At 37.3% G+C, this 18,838-nt stretch overlaps 1 long non-coding RNA gene across 1 annotated transcript in view; it reads right to left on the bottom strand.

Annotated features, from left to right (window-relative positions):
• LOC141500205 (uncharacterized) overlaps positions 1 to 18,838 on the bottom strand; it is a 59,754-nt gene that overhangs the window by 7,346 nt on the left and 33,570 nt on the right. Inside the window, exon 2 of the long non-coding RNA XR_012471892.1 lies at positions 4,305 to 4,394. This is a non-coding gene — a long non-coding RNA (uncharacterized LOC141500205). The remainder of the gene's footprint in view (positions 1 to 4,304; positions 4,395 to 18,838) is intronic.

Below are 18,838 nucleotides of genomic sequence, written 5' to 3'. Positions count from 1 at the left end.
TTGCTGACAATTATCAAGTTAACATCAAAACAGATTAGATTACAAAATTTAGTACAATATCTCTTTCCCAAAAGAAATAAGTAAATTATATATGATTTAACATTCCCAAATTCCTTGACATATAATTTATTCCAATCTAATTTTCCTTCTTAATAACACACACACACAAATTCTCAAGACTTGTTACAAGACTTAGGTGGCTAAATTACTCTCAGATAGTTTCTTCTTTCTTTAAACACAAGGTGGTGACCTTTTCCTATCAAAGTCCTTCCCGCCTTCTTTTCAAAGTTTCTTGAGGTCAAGGAATCTGAATTTACTAAACCTTAAAATCTCCATTAACTTAAGTTGAATACAGTCTTCAGTCTATATTAGGTTAACAAAAACTTAGTTCACAACTGAAATCATTTCAGACTTTGCCACTTATAAACTTGCAAATGTATAAGTGGATAGACTCAGATCCTAACTTCATTAATTACTTAATTTTAAATTAAATATTTTAAGCAATTAAATTCAAAGCCCAAACTAAAAGTAGTAACATTTAACTCAGGTAACTGTAACTATTTCAGATCTGAATTACACACATGCAGACACAGGAGTTTAGACACAGACACAACAACTTTGTATCAAATTTACCAAGCTGAGAGTGATACCCTGGCTAGTACCAGATCTCAGAATATAGAAACATTTTCCCACCTCTCCAGAGCAGTAGAGATGTGAAAATGTTCTATTGACATTCAAATACACACATACACACATATATTTATATTTTTGAATGTATCAATTATGACCAGTCAAAAAATAACTTTTTTATAATCAATCATAATTTCTTGAGGAACCTCATATGTATTCATTAAGATTTTTGAAATCACCAACCAACAGTTAAATTGAATGCATTCTTAAGTAACTTTATAAAGTTCAAACACAGTTACTCTGTTATAGAAATATTAGTTATTAGCACAGGCTTAATTAAAATTGGAAATCTGAATTTCCTAGTCCCAGAAAGTCTTCCCCTTTTCTTTAATTGACCATGAGGCTTGTCAATGAAATTGCCCATTTCCTTTCCCCCCTCCCAAGGGTGGGACTTTTTCAACCCAGTTAAATGGGGCTTGGAATTGATAAACATATGTAGCCTAAGAAAAACATGATCATTGCTCTCTCTCCTTCCCAAATCAGGAAGAAAGGATGGGAGTCCCTTATTTTAAAGAATGGGGCCAAAACAAGTTTTAGGGGGTCATACCCTTCCTGCAGTGAAGCATGCATTCCATCTAAGACATAAATTTGTATTTCAACATTCTAAAAAGGAAGATTTCCCTTCTCCCGCCCTCCTCCTTCTGCATACTTACTTCCTTCTCCCCCACCTTCTGAAACTCCTTGGCAAAACTCCCAGCTCCCCCAGAAATACTACTCATCATAGGGGGCAGCTAGGTGGCACAGTGGATAGAGCACCGGCCCTGGAGTCAGGAGTAACTGAGTTCAAATCTGGCCTCAGACACTTAATATATTACCTAGCTGTGTGGCCTTGGGCAAGTGACTTAACCCCATTGCCTTGCAAAAAATAAAAAAAAATACTCAACACAGACATTTACACAAGACAGGGCATAGAACACACATTAACATTTCTCTGGAGTCCCCAACCTCCAGTTTTCTCAGGGGCTCTTGTTTAGGCTTAAGGAATAAGAGCCCCCAAGTTTCCTAGTCCTCTTCCTCAAAGATCATAGGGAGCATGATCTGTGCCTCCTCCATTTCTTTCCCTTAATATTTTGGTAGCTTATTCCAATCACTTAATCTTCTCCCTAAGAGACTATCTACTGGTACCACAATTTTCTTATTTACCTTATTTGCCATGGGGGAAGGCTAGGACTGAGCTCTTCCCATTTTAAATATTGGCAGAGAACTGTCAGGATCAATTGACTTTAGATCCAAGTCTTTTATATCCACCTTCAGTCACCCCAAATGGTCCTAACCCTCCAGGAATCTAGTGCCTTCAGATTACAAGGTCTTACCTCTTTGGGCCCTGTGCACAGAAGTTGCCAATTGTTTGTCCTCACTGATCTCCCAGGATTTTGCCACAGATTTGCTTTTTACTTCCTAACAATTCTCTCTGCTTCAGGTCACTTGCACAGAGGGGAAACCAAGACCCCCAAGACAATAACAAACTGCTGAATTTGAGCAGGGGTGCCTTTTTTGCCAGGTCCTGAGAGGTCATGGCCTGCAACGGGTATTCAATCCTTAGAGCCTTCTCTTCATACCTTGAGAGATCTCTGAAATTTATTTAAGTGGCATTTGTCCCACACATTTCCTTCTTTAAGGTTCATTCAATCCATATCTACCACCCAATCACTAATAGTAGTAGATGTTGTCTACTCCCAGGATATTCCCCATCTTTATTTCATGAGTTCATTGCTTTCCTCATAGCCTCTCCTCAGCTTTTGTCTTCACTCTAGGGGGCTCAACATCTATATATTGATATTTCCTCATGCATCCTAAACTCCTAGTTCCTGATATTGTTCATTTCCCAAGCCACCCACAGAAATGATCATACCCTTGATCTTGCCACATCCAGAGATGTATCTTTTCCATTTTTATGAACTTTGAAATTCCCTTATCTGATCATAGTCTATTGTTATTTCATCTCTCCTGTCTCATGATCCCAACCCTTATTAGTCATCTATATCATGACCCCCACTCTCTCAGTCCCTTAGTTGTCTCCCAGTCAATCACTTTCTCTACTAACTACACTCTTCTCCTCCCAACTTAACTTGCTGATTATCTGATTTCAGACTACCCAATCCTCTTCTCTTGAGTCTCTTACCCCTTCATTCTCTTGTAAACCTTACCCTCAGCCTTGGACCACTCCCACTCTTGGTTATTTGTCTGCTACACATTTTTGCTGAATAAAGTTAGAGAAAGTTATGAAACTGAGCTTACTGGTTTATTACAAATTTATGCTAAATAACCTCAACAGGGCCTCAAACAATGGAATAATTTTACAACTCTTATATCAATTCCCTACCCCACTCTCCACAATGACTCTTTCAAACCTTTTTATCCCTCTTCAAATATCCCACGGCTCCCCCTTCACCCACACTCCTAGCTAAGAATCTTGATTCATATTTTACTGAAAAAATTGAGATGCTTCATGGATAGCTCCCCTTTCACTCCTCATCTCACATTATTCAGATGTCTTCAGCTAATATCCCTATCCTTGTCCATACACAGGTAAATTTTTTTTTCTGCAAATGACCCCATTCTAGCTCCTTTCTATTATCCCCACTCATTTATCTTCAAACATTGTCTCCTAACTCCTTCCTTATTGCCCACAAAGACCCAACCTCTAAAATCTCTCACTTGATACACCAATCTTAGCTATTTCCTTTCTTCTTTTGTGGTTAAACTTCTTGAGAAGGCAGTTTTGTGAAGTTGTTCCGACCTATGTCTTGTCAGAGAACTGATAACTATGGAGGAAAGAGTGAGATGAATGACTTTGCACAGCCCTGCCTCACTTAAATCTAATTCATCTGTAAGTCAAGACAACTTCTTGATGCCATTGATCTTTAAGAATAAAGGATGAACAACAATCTGGGAGTAGTTGTAGTTGCTCCTTGCAACCCAACTTGATGAGAAACCTGGACATGGTAGTGGTGAGATCAGTTGGAGACAAACTTTGTAAATCTTTTGTTTGCATTGTAAAGGGAATCTTCCTTCCTTCTTCCACACCTGAGGGCTTGACCCTCCACCTGATTTGGTTTACATTGTCAATTCAAATTCTTGCTTTCTAGAGGAATTTTTTCTTTATTCCCCTTAATTCTTGTTCCTTCCCTCTGTTGAATATTTATTTTGCATTTACTATGTATATAATGTGTATGTACATATTTATTTATATGTTGTCTCCCCATTAGATTGTCAAGTCGTTGGGAGCAGAAAGTATCTTTTACCTTTCCTTGGATACCCCAGTGCTTGGCACAGTGTCTAACATATAGTGGGCACTTAAGAAATGTTTGTGCCTGAGGCTCTCAAGAGACTCCAGAGCTTGAGTAGAGTTCACCTAGTAGATAATTTAGAAAGGGCACTCCCTGACTGTATAAGATCACCAGACAGGGCAATGCACTATGGAGGCACCCCAAGGGGGAGAAGGAAGAAAAGTGGGAACAGGGAAAAATTGGGGGGGGCATTTTTGGTAGTGAGAAAATGGATTGGGCAACAAGAAACTGTAGAGGATAGAGCAATATCTCGGTAGGACATGCCTCAGGCTTCTGGACATACCTTTCAAGTCCTGAAAAATGAACAAGATCAGACAGTCTTACCTGAGGTCAACGTGGGCATCTTAAGGATGAAGAAGGAAACTGAGAAAGATGAGAAAATGAAGCTTGGTGACCTGATGGTCTCCATCATCCCTGGAGAAAAACAGAAGGGAGAGGAAAAAAAGGGACATGTGATAGGAATACAGAGTTGCTATTTTTGATGGGAGGAGTGTCACTGAATGTGATGGGAACATAGGTAGGTCAATGGCTATAACAGGGATATGGAGGTTCAATATTTAGGATAGGGAGGAATACAGAAAGTTATTAACTGTTATAGGGACATTGTAGAGTAAGCGGTAGTCACGGGAATCACTCAGTGTAAGAGGGACACAGGAGGGACTGTGTCTTGTGAAAAGAACACAAGTAGTCAGTATTTGTGGTCATCAATAAGTAGGGAAGGTCTAGGGGTCAAGCAGATGCCAGTAATGACCTGGAGACACAAGAAGGTATTGAGGAAGGGACAGATCGTCTGGGCTCTCTCTTATATGCAAATAACTCTGACTTGAGTCTGGACCAGGATCAGCTACATCCTCTGGAGGATCATAGGTGGAGTTAGAAACCAGAAGAGAGAATTCAGCTGTAAGGTGAGAACTACCCCAACTCAGAAGAGGGGAAATGGAAGCACAAGAAAGGGTCCCATTGCTTGTGGCCTGTTTCCAGCGACTGTGTGATTGCCCCATTTATCAATAGGAGTTGAGCTTTCACACTGACTGGTCTGGCTACTGTTAATTTGCTACTGGCCCTGATTATTCCCCAGTCCTAATTCATTCCTTGCCCTCTCTGAACTCCTTCCCCAGTTTCATTATCTTTCTTTCCTTTTTCTGAACACATTTTCAGGGATTGGAATGCACCTTTATAACTCCAGGGGTCACTATTGCATTATTATTTCAGTGTCTCATCCCTCTTAATCACCCCTTTCTCCCCCTTAATCACTTTGGTCTGAAGAGCTTTTAATCAAATTCCTTTAGTCTAGTCATAATCCAGAAACCTTTGGTCATTCTGAAACATGAATGGGGACCTAGTCAGCATTTCTATTTTGTAGTCATTTGGAGGAAACTAATACTGTGTGACCTTGGGACTCCCAAAGAGAAGGGTTTAATAGCTGGTCATTTCTCTCTAATAATAATGGTGATAAAAAATTTTGTATCACGATTTAAAAATTGCAAAACATTATACAGACATCATTTCAAAAAATCTCATAAGAATTGTTAGAAGCAGGTACTTCTAAGTACAGGTTTTACTATCCCCATTTGAAAGAAGAGGAAACTGAATATCACAGAGTTTAAGGAATTTTTTTCAACAAAGAGTTATTGTCACCAGGTGAGATTTGAGTTCTACTTCATTCTAACTTTCTAACCACTATTTCATCTTTACTCCATTTACGGGTATCCATCTCTGCAACTCAAATTTATACACACGCTTCCATCCCTCAACAGACTCCACAGACTTCCCAGGAATTTCTATCTCAAGTCATTAGGATCTCTGGTCCATTTCCTCTGATAAAGTGTTAAGATGGGCAATTTATCTGAAATCATAGTATTGTGGAGTCACAGAGATGGATGTGACCTTGGAGATTATTAAGTGCAATATTCCCCCCCCCCACCTTACCATTACATCTTATTCCACATTCACCCAATCTACACATTTTACTACAGAAAAAGCCAAAAAACAAAAGGAGACTTATGGAAAGTCATAGGTGACATTTGTAGTTTTGCTTATCTTGGCATCTAGGGAAAGTTTTCCTGAGAGGTAATTAGATTCTATGTTCTACCAAAAGGGAAAGTTAAAATAATGTATGGAAAGACAAGGCAGGGGTTGTGAAATGGCAGGACCTCTTTGGGTTGGCATGGTTTGGGGGAAAGACCTTGGAGACAGTCACTAAGTAGGTAGAGCTCTAGGAAAGTATCTGGATCTGAAGTGAAAAGAGACTTCAAATGGAAATTGGATGCTTAAAAGCCCTGATGTAGAAGAGCTAAACGATAATGGGAATGGAAAAGTGAGGCTCAGGAAAGAACAGAGTGGTTGCCCATTGCAGCATTAGGGACAATCCCTGAGGGGGCCTTGGACTGGTGGTCTCTGTTGCCATAGGTTATTTTCCTGGTACATAAATTCCCTCTTATTCTGTTTTCTGTTTATTTTCTTTGATAAAGTGGCCTCTGTTATGTGACTGGTCATGAGGGATGGAGCAGCATAGAGATCAGGCCATGTGGTCACACTAGGATGGAGGCGGTGGGGGGGGGTACACTCAATGATCAGATGAGCAATACATTCAAAACTTTCAACTTCAGAATAACAAACATAAATTAAGTAATTTCTATTATAAAAGATTTTGTTGTAAGCTATGGGAGAGATAGGTAGCTAGGTAGATAGATAAGATGGATGGATAGACAAGACACAAAACACTATAGTACAGTTAGGATGTGATAAATACATGGAAGAGGTCAAACTGTGGAATGAGAGATTTTGGAGAAGGGCATTTCTTTTAATCCATGGGAGTAGGGAGGCTTCTTGGAAGCTCTGATACTGAGTTGGGTCTTAGGAAGATATGAAAAAAATAACAAAAACTATACTTTTACTGAATCCCATCAAATGCTGGAGTAATCAAGGACTTTGAAATCTTTAAAGTACTATATAAAAGCAAGTTTTTTGAGGAGATGAGGTATTGCATTGGATAGTTAAAATGATGGACCTAGAGTCAGGAAGACAGGAGTTCAAGTTAGAAAGCATTTTAGCCAAAAAAAATTTGCTTTGACTAATCATTCCTTAAACTCTATTAAACTTGAAATAAATATATGACTTAAATATTAAAGATCATGAAATTTAAAAATGAGAATTATATATCATTTACAGCTATGACTGGGAGGGGGAAGAAAGATGGAGACAGACATACAGCAAGACAGAGAGAGTGGTAGATTACATTGATCTGCAAAGATAATATAGTATCTATGGCATGAAAATTAAAACATATGTGAGAATAAAATGACATGACTAGGATCAGAAGGGAAGTGACCAACTCTTTTTTTACTAGCAGGGAATTAGCAGAAATATGTGGGGGGAATTAACAGAAATATATGAGCCATTGCCTAATGGATAAGTGATCAAAGAATGTGAGCAGAGGAATGATAAATGATTAAATACTATGTAAATTTTCCTCCAAATAAAGTTAACTCCAGTGAATTAGCAAAACTGACAAAAATTAGGAATATTCAATATTACAGCAGTTGGGGAAAGGTAGTTACACTGCTGATTGATCTGCAAATTTGTTCAAGTGTTCTGGAAAAAAATTTGGAATCATGCTAAGAAAATGACTAAAATATCTATGCCTTTAGGCAAATACAATAAGCAAGGCAAAGAAGAAAGGAAGGCACATAATATACCCAGATATTTATAGCAACATTCTGTAAGAGGAAAGAATTGGAAACAAAGAAGATACCAATTGTTAATGGAATAGTTAAAAAATTGTGACATATGAATGTAAAGGAATATTATGGTGTTTTTAGAAATCATAGATATGAAAAATAGACAAGCTTGAGAAGACATAGATTAATGCAAAGAGAATTAAGGAGAAAATATATACAACAATTATAATAATATAAATTTAAACATTAATAACAGCAACAAACCTTGTATTTTGTGTCATTTTATTCATGAAAATTGGTCTTAAAAAGAGATATGATAATGCTCTTCTTTCTATTCTCTACGGACTCTTGGTGCAGAGCTTTGCATTTACTGTGAGGCTTGGTTAATATGCGGGTTAGTTTTGCTGAGTTGATTTTTTTGTTTTTCCTTCTTTGTTGCCAAATATGTCTTCCTAGGCAGGAATTAAAGTGATGCAAAAGCAGAAGATAGCAATTTAATAAATTAATGGTGCCATTTGCCCACTATCTGATTTAGATTTATAAACATTTTATTTCTTCCCATGGATCCTATTGCTTTGTTGTCTGTATTAATAAATTGTAGACCGCACTATTTTTGTTTTGTTTTATTTTTTTAGGGTTTTTTTTTGCAAGGCAAATGGGGTTAAGTGGCTTGCCTAAGGCCACACAGCTAGGTAATTATTAAGTGTCTGAGACCAGATTTGAACCCAGGTACTCCTGACTCCAAGGCCGGTGCTTTATCCACTGTGCCACCTAGCCGCCCCATACCGCACTATTTTCTACATTATGAAATTCAGGTTTTTGATTCCCCTTAGGTCCTTTTGGGGAAGTCTTATTCTTAAGGAGTTTTGGCAAACAAGGTGGTAGATGGAAGGAGTGCTAGAACTGGATTCAGGAATATTTGATCGCAATCTTCAACTACTCGAACATCTGTCATAGACAAGGGATTAGATTTCTTCAGTAGCTGGGATCAATAGTGGACAATATTTATAAAAATGTTTAGGAGTGATGTCAAGAAAAGCTTTTTAGAATTGTCCCAGAAAAAGATGATGCTCTCAATATTATTGAAATTCATTGAAAACAGCAACATCTGAGAAAGAAATATTAAAAATTCCTAATGAAATACCAACTAGAAATTCTGAAAATCAAAGCAGAAATTTATAAAATTGAAAGTAAGAAAATCATTGAAATAAAACCATGAGTTGGTTTTATAAAAAAGCCCAATAATATAAACTTTTTAGTTAATTTGATCTAAAAAAAGAAATAAACAAAATTATCAGTATCAAAAATTAAAAAGGTGAATTCACTACCAATGGAGAGAAATTAAAATCATAATTCAGAGCTATTTTGCCCAACTATATGCCAATGAATTTGGGAATCTAAGTGAACTGGATGAATATTTACAAAAATATTAACTTCCCAGGTTAAAAGAAGAGGCAATTAAGTATTTAAATAACCCCATCTCCGAAACAGAAATTGAATGAACTATCAATGAACTTCCAGGAAAAATCTCCAGGGATAGATGGATTTACAAATGAATTTTACCAAAGATTCAAGGAACAATTAGGTCCATTTCTATATAAACCATTTGAAAAAAATAGATGAAGAAGGTCTGCCAAACTCTTTTTATGACACCAATGTGGTGCTGATACCTAAACCAGGAAAAAGTCAAAATGGAGAAAAAAAATTATAGACCAATTTCCCTAATGTTGGGTAAAGTGAGCAGAATCAGAAGAATATTATACAAACTAATAGCAACATTAGGTGATAATCAACTGTGATGGACTTGTTCATTTCAGCATTACAATAATCAAAGATAATTCTAAAAGACTCATGTTGGAAAATACCACAACATTCATATGCCCCTTATCTTTGTTAATATTTTCTTCTTTAGACCATAAAGGAGCAGAAGATGGGTTATTAAGGTTAGGAGGAGGTGTCATTGGAGGTAAATGCCACCATTCTTCTTTCTCTTTTTTCTTTTTAACTCTTATCTTCCTGCTGAATAAATAGTTTGAAGATCTACATCAATTTAAAATATTTTTTATTAATTTAAGGCAATGGGGTTGAGTGACTTGCCCAAGTTCATACAGCTAGGCAATTATTAATTGTCTGAAGTTGGATTTGAACTCAGGTACGCCTGACTCCAGGGCTGGTGCTCTAACCACTGCACCACCTATCTGTTCCCTTCTATATCAACTTTTATTCTACTCTGAGACAAAAGAATATCTCCAGGTGGAGTTGTACAGATTTTTAATATTTACCACAATGAAAAGACTCCTATAGGAAATATCTTTCAACCTTCTTGTCTAAAATGTTTGCTCATCCCCCAGTCTCCCATTTTTCAGTATTTAGCACTCCTTCTGGAAACCAAGGACCACATTGTTGCACATTCAATAAATTCTTCCAATTGTTTTGTTGTTATTAACAAGCTTCTTTCTTTGACTACCTTCTTTAACTCACTCAAGTAATGTCCTCTGTCCTTAGATTGACCCTGACCCATATTAATGCTTGCTGTCTTAAACTTGGTGAAAAAAATTTTATATATATATATATATATATATATATATATATATATATATATATGTATATATGTGTATATGTGTATATATGTATATCCCCAATACCTGCTGTCCTCTGTGACCAACAGGATGTTCAAACAGTGTCTTTCCTTTCAAGACTAATTCCCCTCCATGTCCATCTCTGTTTTGGGCTCCAGTTATCCTGCATGACAACTCTGGTGTGCATCTGGACATTTATTGAGACCCAGGTTGAAGAATTATCCCATGAACACTTAGATGTCATAAAAGCCACCAACACTTAATGTTGTGAAAACAATTTCTAACTTTATTGTTGAATATCTATACTTTTATAACAAAACTTATCTCAGACATGACAATTCAGACAAAATCCAGTTGCATAGCTTCTCTGGTCTTCCCTGGTTAAATTTTTTATGATATTTTTTATGATATTTATCCTAAGAAAAATGTAGAATTCCTTATCAGAAAGTTTCCCACACACCTCTAGCTCTGCATCTGTTTAGGTCAGGGTTCATTGGTGAGCCAATCCATCCATTAATGAACAAGAATACATACTTGTCCTTGGTTGCTTAAATTCCAGGGACATCTGTGTCCTCACTCCTATGGAAGCTGGCCCTCAACAGTAAATATGTGGGAAATCACATTATAGTGGAATGAAAAAGATAGATTGGATTGGGAGATTATCAAGTTCTACTTTCCTTCCACTTCTACATCACAGTCCACATTCATGCAATCTATACATTTTTCCATAGGAAAAAAAACAACCGAAAAACAGAAGGAAACTTATGGAAGGTTATACGTGGTATTTGTGACATTGTGTACCTTGGCACCTAAGGGAAGTATACCAGATTTGGGTTGGGTTCTGTGTTCTGCCTAAAGTGAAAGTTAAAATATTATACAGAAAATCAAGACAGTGATTTTGAAATGCCAGGAACCCATTGGTTCTTGGTGACAGTTACCATGGAGCAGAGATCTAGCCCAGTATCTGGACCTAGAGAAGAGAAAGTCATCTTTAAATGGCAGCTGGACTATTAGAAGCCCTCTTGTAAAAGAACTGATGTGTGGAGCCAAAGGGTATTGTGAAGGAAAAAGACTCAGGAAAGAACAGAGTTGTTCAAGGCAGTATTAGGGTCCAGTCTCTGAGAAGGTCTTGGACTATTCTCTGGTGTTTTGGACATATATATATATATTATATATATATATATATATATATAATATATATAATATATATGTGTGTGTATGGATTTTAAAAAATAAATTTATTTATATCTGCATGTATAATATCTATCTATATGTATACATAAACTCCCTGTGACTCTCTGTTTACAGTATATGTTCTCTGATAAAGTGACCTCTGGTATGTGACTAGACATATTTAGTTGGAGTTGGGGAAGTAAGCAGATTGAAAATAATGTCATGTGGTCATGGAAATTTGGTGGGGGAGGGAGAAGTTCATAGACAAAATGAGCTGCTCATCCAAAACTTTCAACTTCAAGACAACAAACATGTATTAAGTTACTTCTATAGGAAAAGCTGTGTAATCAGCAATGGAATTGTTGACTAGTTAGATCAAGGATTTCAGTATAGGTAAGAAGTCTGAGACTGTATTTGAACCCAGGTTGACTCCAAGGCTGGTGCTTTATCCACTATGCCACCTAGTTGCCCCATCTTCATTTTTCAAAAGTTGTCTCATGTATTATGTAATTTTGTTATCCCTAATATTTTCTTTCTTCTGTTTGGATCTGATTCTTCTCTCATAACATATTCAGTTTCAATCTATGCTTATCATGGTTGCAAATGTAAAGCATATCAGATTACCTTCTGTTGTGGTGGGTGGAGGAAGAAGGGAAGAGAGAAAGGGAGAAAAATTGTAAAACCCAAAAAATGATTGCAAAAAATGATTGATACCATTGTATATAGTTGGAAAACCAATAAATATTTATATGATTAAAAAAAGGAATCACTCCCAGAAACAGATACCAAAATGAAAATTCCAAGAAACATTATAGCCAAATTTCAGGATTGTCAGCTAAAGGAGAAAATACTGCAAGTAATCAAAAACAAAAAAAAAATTAAATATCTGGGAGCCACAGACAGGATTACACAAGATTTATGAACTTCAACATTAAAGAATCAGAGACCAGGAATATGTTATTTTGGACGGGAAAGGAACTTGCATTACAACCAAGAATCAATTGCCTTGAAAAATTCAGCATAGACTTTCAGGGAAAAAGATACATTTTTTTCAACCAATAGAGAACTTTTAAATTTATCTGATAAAAAACCTAGAACTGAACAGGGAATTTGACCTTCAAAGTAAGACTTAAGAGACACATAAAAAAGGTAAATAGAAAGGGGAAAATGTTCATCAATAAGATTAAACCATCTACATCCCTACACAGGAAGGCAATACTTATAACTCTTGTGATTTGTATTTTTCTTAAAATAGTTAAAAGAAGCATACTTAGATATTGTAGGTATAAACTGATCATGAAAGTGATGATGCTTTAACTGACACTTTAGCTCTTGAGGTTGTGTTTCTCTTGGAACAGATGGAGGGAGTTGACTTGGAAAGTATTGGGTATAAATAAATTATACAGTGATGATATTTTACATGAGACTTTAGTTCATGGGGGTTAATTTCCATGGGTTAATTTCAGGGAGTGTACTTGGAAAGAAGGTGTGGGTATAAATTGATTATAATTTGGTATGGCTAATGACTCTTGCTTACAATGCCAGTACTAGAGCATCCTTTGTGTCATACTATAGTATGGGAGAAAAGAAGTTTACATTTGATAGCTTTTTCCTATGCCCTTGCTCTCTTGGATGGGTGAGTGCAGGCAGAGAAGGGAACTATCTCATTAGGTAAGGATTTCTGTAATAGAAGAGTTTATAGGAATGGAGCATACAAAGCTTTCCCAATGCCTGAAAATCAGCATGTTTCAGGATAGGCTACTTGAGCATTTAAGACAATCTGACACTTTCTAATTGTCTATGATTGAAATTAGGATTAAAAAATGAATGAAGAACCTTGATTCTGTGATTTGTGGAACAGCCTAGAGGTATTTTAATAGAAAAGACGACTGCTAGGACTATAGAGCCAGAGATTAAAGGACCTCACAGCTTATCTATCCTAGTTATACTCATGAGGAAACTGTGATCCAGAGAGGTGAAGTAGATAAGTGAGCATCAGAGATGAGACTTGAATACAGGCCCTCTGACTCATTCCACAGTACTAATCTTCTCGAGCAATCAATCCATGTCATCAGCGTATCATGAAGGAGGCAAAAAAAGAGATGAAGAATTCTAACTAGACAAAATAACTAAGAACTTTCTCAGGGTGTTGGGTTCCCTGTCATGAAGCCTTCAAGAAGAGGCTGGATGGCTGCCTGTCAGGCACATTGTAGTTGGTATTTCTTTTTCAAGTAAATATTGTACTCCATCATAAAACTACACAATGTTAGAGTGAGAAAAATTCTCAGAGACCATCTAGGGCAGGGGTGGGAAACCTCTAGCCTACAGGCAGCATTGGGTGGGACTAGAGATTCAATAAATTTGGGGGTGAAAAATAAATCTTTAAGTGTAAATTAATTAAATGTTTGACCAAATATATCACACAAATGATATCATAAAAATCTAAAAGACCCTTGACAAAAAAATGGTTCTCTACTCCTGGTCTGGGGAAAACATACATAGAAAACAATCCTTCCTACAGTGTATCAATATGCTTTTGCTAAATGACCTCATGCAATGGTGATCCCTCTATACTCTGAGGTAGCTCACTTCACTTTTAGGCAGCTTTAACTGTTAGGAAGTTTTCCTAAGCATCAAACTTAAATTTGTCTCTTTGAAACATTCATTCTATCGTAGCTAGTTCTATCCCATGGGGTCCAATGGAATGTATCTAATGTTATTGAGGTCTTTTCCAATATTGACATTCAGTGATCCAACAACAGCAATAAGAAAAACTGATTAAAACATTTTTTGGTATTTTAATTTTATACATAAAAATTTTCAGTGTTGTTATATTAAATACTCATAATATCCTAACTACACAGAATGAAAAATTTCAAAACATAAAGTAGAAGACCTTTGAATCATGTGGAAACAAATCAGATTCCCATCATCCTTAGTGCTGTTAGAGGTGTCTTGAGGATACCTTTAGTGAGCCTACAGAAAATGAGTTTATATGAAAACACTCTTTTTCCATTACAAAAAGCAGTCATATTATTCAGCTATGTAGCAGCTAGAATAAATTTGGTTAGCCCTGTAGTCCAAGATATTAAATGAGAACCTTGATTCCCTTGGGCTCACTCACTCTTCACTGCAACTATTGAGTATAGGTGATAAAAGAATCAAGTCTGTGACTCAGAGGATTCTAACAGAATACTGGACTGCAATCAGGACAAGCTCCAGGGAGTATTTGGTGGTTTCTCAATGTCTCACTGCACCATGATTTTGAATAAAGTATACCTGTCCTGGGATAAACCATGGGACTTGAAATTACTCAGAAGGCATACCAAGATCTGTCAGGAATCCTGACCCCGACAAAGACACAGGGTAATATTTGCTGTGAAAAAATAAAGGTAGGAGAAGAGAAGGATCAAAGGAAACAGTCTTAACAAGAAGTTACAGCTGAGGCAAATTCATTGAGGTTGGAAAGGATGTGGATATTAGATATATGTTTCTTGGAGGTCGTCTAGGATACTTTTTTGCTTTGTTGTTATAAGTTGGAGGCAGAAGCATGAATCCTGAGGCTAGCAGCTTCCTTGAGGTGGGGGAGAGAAGCCCAGTCCACTGTACCCCTTTGGGAAACTTCCCCAGGGAAGAAATATGACTATCATGGGGTAGAGGAATGTAAAGCTGTAAATCAGCTAGCTAGAGAAAGGAGAAAAGACAGAAGGTGGGATGGTGAGGATGTAGGAATAAGGAGCACTAACTTGATAGTTCGGTAAAAACTCCAGCTTTATACAGAAAGAAGGAAGGAGAGTGAGCAGGAATAAAGGGGAAAAAGGGACTGTTGAACATCTTTTTTAGTTCCCTCCAGGTCAAGTCCTAAGTCTCCTGACCTACATTTTTTCTTTGGCTGTTCTTTTCCCCTGACTTCACCTTTGTTAGCCTCCCTCTTGTGATCATTCCCCTATTACCATATCTCCAAACTGAACATATATAATCTTTTGGATTAAGCCTTGGATGCTCCTTAACTCTTTCCTCAAGGCAGTCTGCCATTTCTCTATATGCTAGCTAGTCTATCAGACAAGCTCAGTTACTCAAATCACTATATTGTGGGGATAGGCTGTCAACAGACTAAAACTAATTTTTGTACTGACAGTCAATATATAATGCTCTCAATATTTATAAAATTCATGGAAAATAACAGCATCATAAGAACAAAAAATAATCTTGTTGAGTTTTCAAAATTATGATTCCTAAGAGTGTGGTGAAAACTAAAACAAGGTTCCAAGTAAGCCAGTTCATCTCATCCGTCTTGAAAATAGAAACCTGCAGAGCAGACCAAGACATCTTAGAAAATGATCCAAGGTAGACCATCAAGTTTCCAGGTGCTGTTGTGACTACTTGTCTCTTCTCTCACAGTCACAGCCCACAACTGGCTTTCTTCAGCACCTCTGAATTACTTAACTAAATTATATGCAATCAGCTTCATTCTCAGGAACTCTTCTCTTTCCACCAGCCTCAAATTGCTCAGGAGATCACAGGTGGAGAAGAGAAATCCACATGCTGCTCTGAAAACCTAATGTGAATTCACCTAAAGGAGAATCACAATTTCTTTGAAATGGAAAAAGACAAACTTGGGGTCAGGATTGTCTAGAGATTGGAGTAAGAACAGAATGAGTAAAGGAAGTTGAGACTCAGTGTCATGAGACTTTATTTCATGAGAACTTTAATATTGTCCAATTACCTCCTTCTTCCTCCCTCACATCACTATTACTGTGGCAACTATGTTGAGTTAACAAATAAATACAAACACCCACTTCCATTGAATTATTCATTTCTATCTGCCAGCAAAAGGCATTTTTCTAAAGATATTCTGAAAGAGGACACCAAGGGTTAAGAGCTAAACCACTCAGATTCTCCCCTACCTTCTGAACTGCCCACTGACTAAAAGACTCAGAAGCTCCCAAAAGACTGAGAGTAGTTTTCTCCACCTAAATCTCTTATAAAAGATGACCACTAGCCCACTTCTCCCACTGAAGAGAGAAAGGACTGAAGTGGAAAAATGTGAGTCTTTGATCCCATGGTCCCCAAAGACAGTTTATTATCACTTTGTTGTACCTGTTTTCTCATATAGGAAACATTCCAGAAGAGAATAGAGATCACCAGTCTCAGGGATAGAAGATGTTAATGGAAGGATATAGGAACTTAGAGATTATTCCTTAACTCCAGTCACAGACCCTTGAGGAAAGAGGAACTTTGAGAGTGTGATACATCTTGTCTTCTTGTAACTTGCTATCTAAATTAGCTTATAAGCAAGACACCCCAGAAAACTTAAAAAGTTGTTTATTTGTAGTGGTTACTGGGTTAAGTACTTTAGGGGAAGGGGGGGAAGCACAAAGTACTCATATCCCTGTTCTTTCCCTGCTCAAACTAGCCTAAAAAGCTCCAGAGGAAGCCTCTGCCATGTCTTTTTAATCATGGTTACCTCTGTAGAATAAAAATAAAGACACAGAAAATAAATATGGCATTGTCCACAAGGCAATGATGCTCCTCATCTTACTTCCCACATGGGGAAGTGACTTTATTGACTTCATCTCTTCCTTACCTGAAACACATCATACCAACTGAGAGAATCCTACTTAGATCCTCTGTCCTAGCATAGGAAAAGCCATTCCATCTTGGCTTTGGGGAATCTTCTCCCCAAGGAGAAGGTCAGTCATAGGGACATCCTTCCTGAAGAGAGGGATATCCTGTCCCTGCTCAGGGAAGAAGATGGAGATCTGACTGAGCATAGGGAGAGCAGCTTAGGGATAGAGTATATTTATTGAGAATAAGGTCAGATTATACAAAAGGGACTACAGGGAATGTATTAGTGTGATAGGAGTGAAGAGGGGCTACTTTGTGGGTTCTAGGAAGCATATATCAGTCAATAAGCATTTATTAATTGTTCTGTGTCAGGCATTGTGTTAAGTGTAGTGTTTAGAAAAAAGAGGCAAAAGACAAGCATAACTCTCAAGGAACTCACAGTCCAAAGGGGAGACAACTTGCAAACGATTATATGCAAATATGTGACATTGAAGATACATTTGAACTCAGGTCCTCCTGACCCCAGGGCCAGTGTTCTATCTACTGTGCCACCTAGTTGCCCTGGTAAGCGCTATTATTAACACTATTGTACATATGAACAAACTGAGGTTGAGAAGTTAAGGGTCTGGTACAGGGTCACATAGCTAGAAAGAGTTGAAGGCAGATAGTGAATTCAGATCTTTCTGACTCAAACTTTGAGCATCCACTGCACCACCCAACTCCCTCTGAACCATGCTGTCCTCAAGGTTTCACTTCCTCAACTGTGTTCTCTGGCACTTCACGAGTAGGAGTTCAGACAGATAAAGTTGATATCACTGATATTTTTCTTATTTGTTGACCATTAAAATCATGAATGTGTCAGATGAATGTAGTAGTTTCCCACATCAGAATAGTATCAGCTACTTCCAAAATAAAAATAAATAGCAAAGTAATTTATTGAATAGTCAAAATTACTCAGTCTCCCACTGAGCTTCCTTAATCTCATGACATAGTTTCTGGCCCTTCCTGTTTGTTTCAATGTATTTAAAAGGGCAAAGTATTCTTTACTCAAATGAGTTTGCGAACTTGAGATCTTTGACACCTCCTTTGTCCTACCGATCAGGTAACTCTGGTTGATGTGTGTGCATATATATGCAGGTGTGTCTGTGTGTGTGTCTGTGTGTGTGTGTGTATGTGTGTGTGTGTGACATGAGGTGAGGCAGTAGCAATCTGTGCTTCACTTCAGATTGTACAATTCCTCACAAACTGGGTGGAACACTTATAATAAGTGTGTGCCTGGTTCTATTTATCTGTATGTGACCACTGTAATATTTGTACATCCTTTTATTATATATGCTCCTATTCCCATAGTCTAGATGATGGAATTCACATATATGTATAAGTTATGTGGTATTGCTGGCCTTGATTTTAATCACCCAAAAAACTACCAGGTGAGTCAATACATCTGCCTCACTGAAGAATGTGTGTGTGTGTGTGTGTGTGCTACCTCTAATAGGATCATACAGTGCAAATCCTGACTCTGATATGTTCATGCCTCCCCAGTCATGAACTCATCCATACTGTCTACCATGTAGCCCAACACTCATTTTCAACCTTAACTCTTTGGGCAAACAAAGCTCCAAAGGCTTTGAGATCATACCATATAAAGAGTGACTGAAGCAGCAGGAGAAAGAAGAAATTGAAAGAGTTTAGTCTTTAAGATCAACTATAAAATCCTCTGTCTGGCATTCAGTGTCCTACACTGCATTCCCTTTCACATCCTTGACACTTTAGTGACTCTGCTCTTCCTGCTATTCCTTGAAAAAGATACTACATCTCCTGACTCCAGGTATTTTTGCTGAATGTCCCTCATACATAG

Source organism: Macrotis lagotis, chromosome X, assembly GCF_037893015.1.
Source record: "Macrotis lagotis isolate mMagLag1 chromosome X, bilby.v1.9.chrom.fasta, whole genome shotgun sequence".
NCBI classification, from domain to species: Eukaryota; Metazoa; Chordata; class Mammalia; order Peramelemorphia; family Peramelidae; genus Macrotis; species Macrotis lagotis.
Note: the sequence above shows the minus strand (reverse complement) of the source record. Positions and strands in the feature narration are given on the sequence as shown.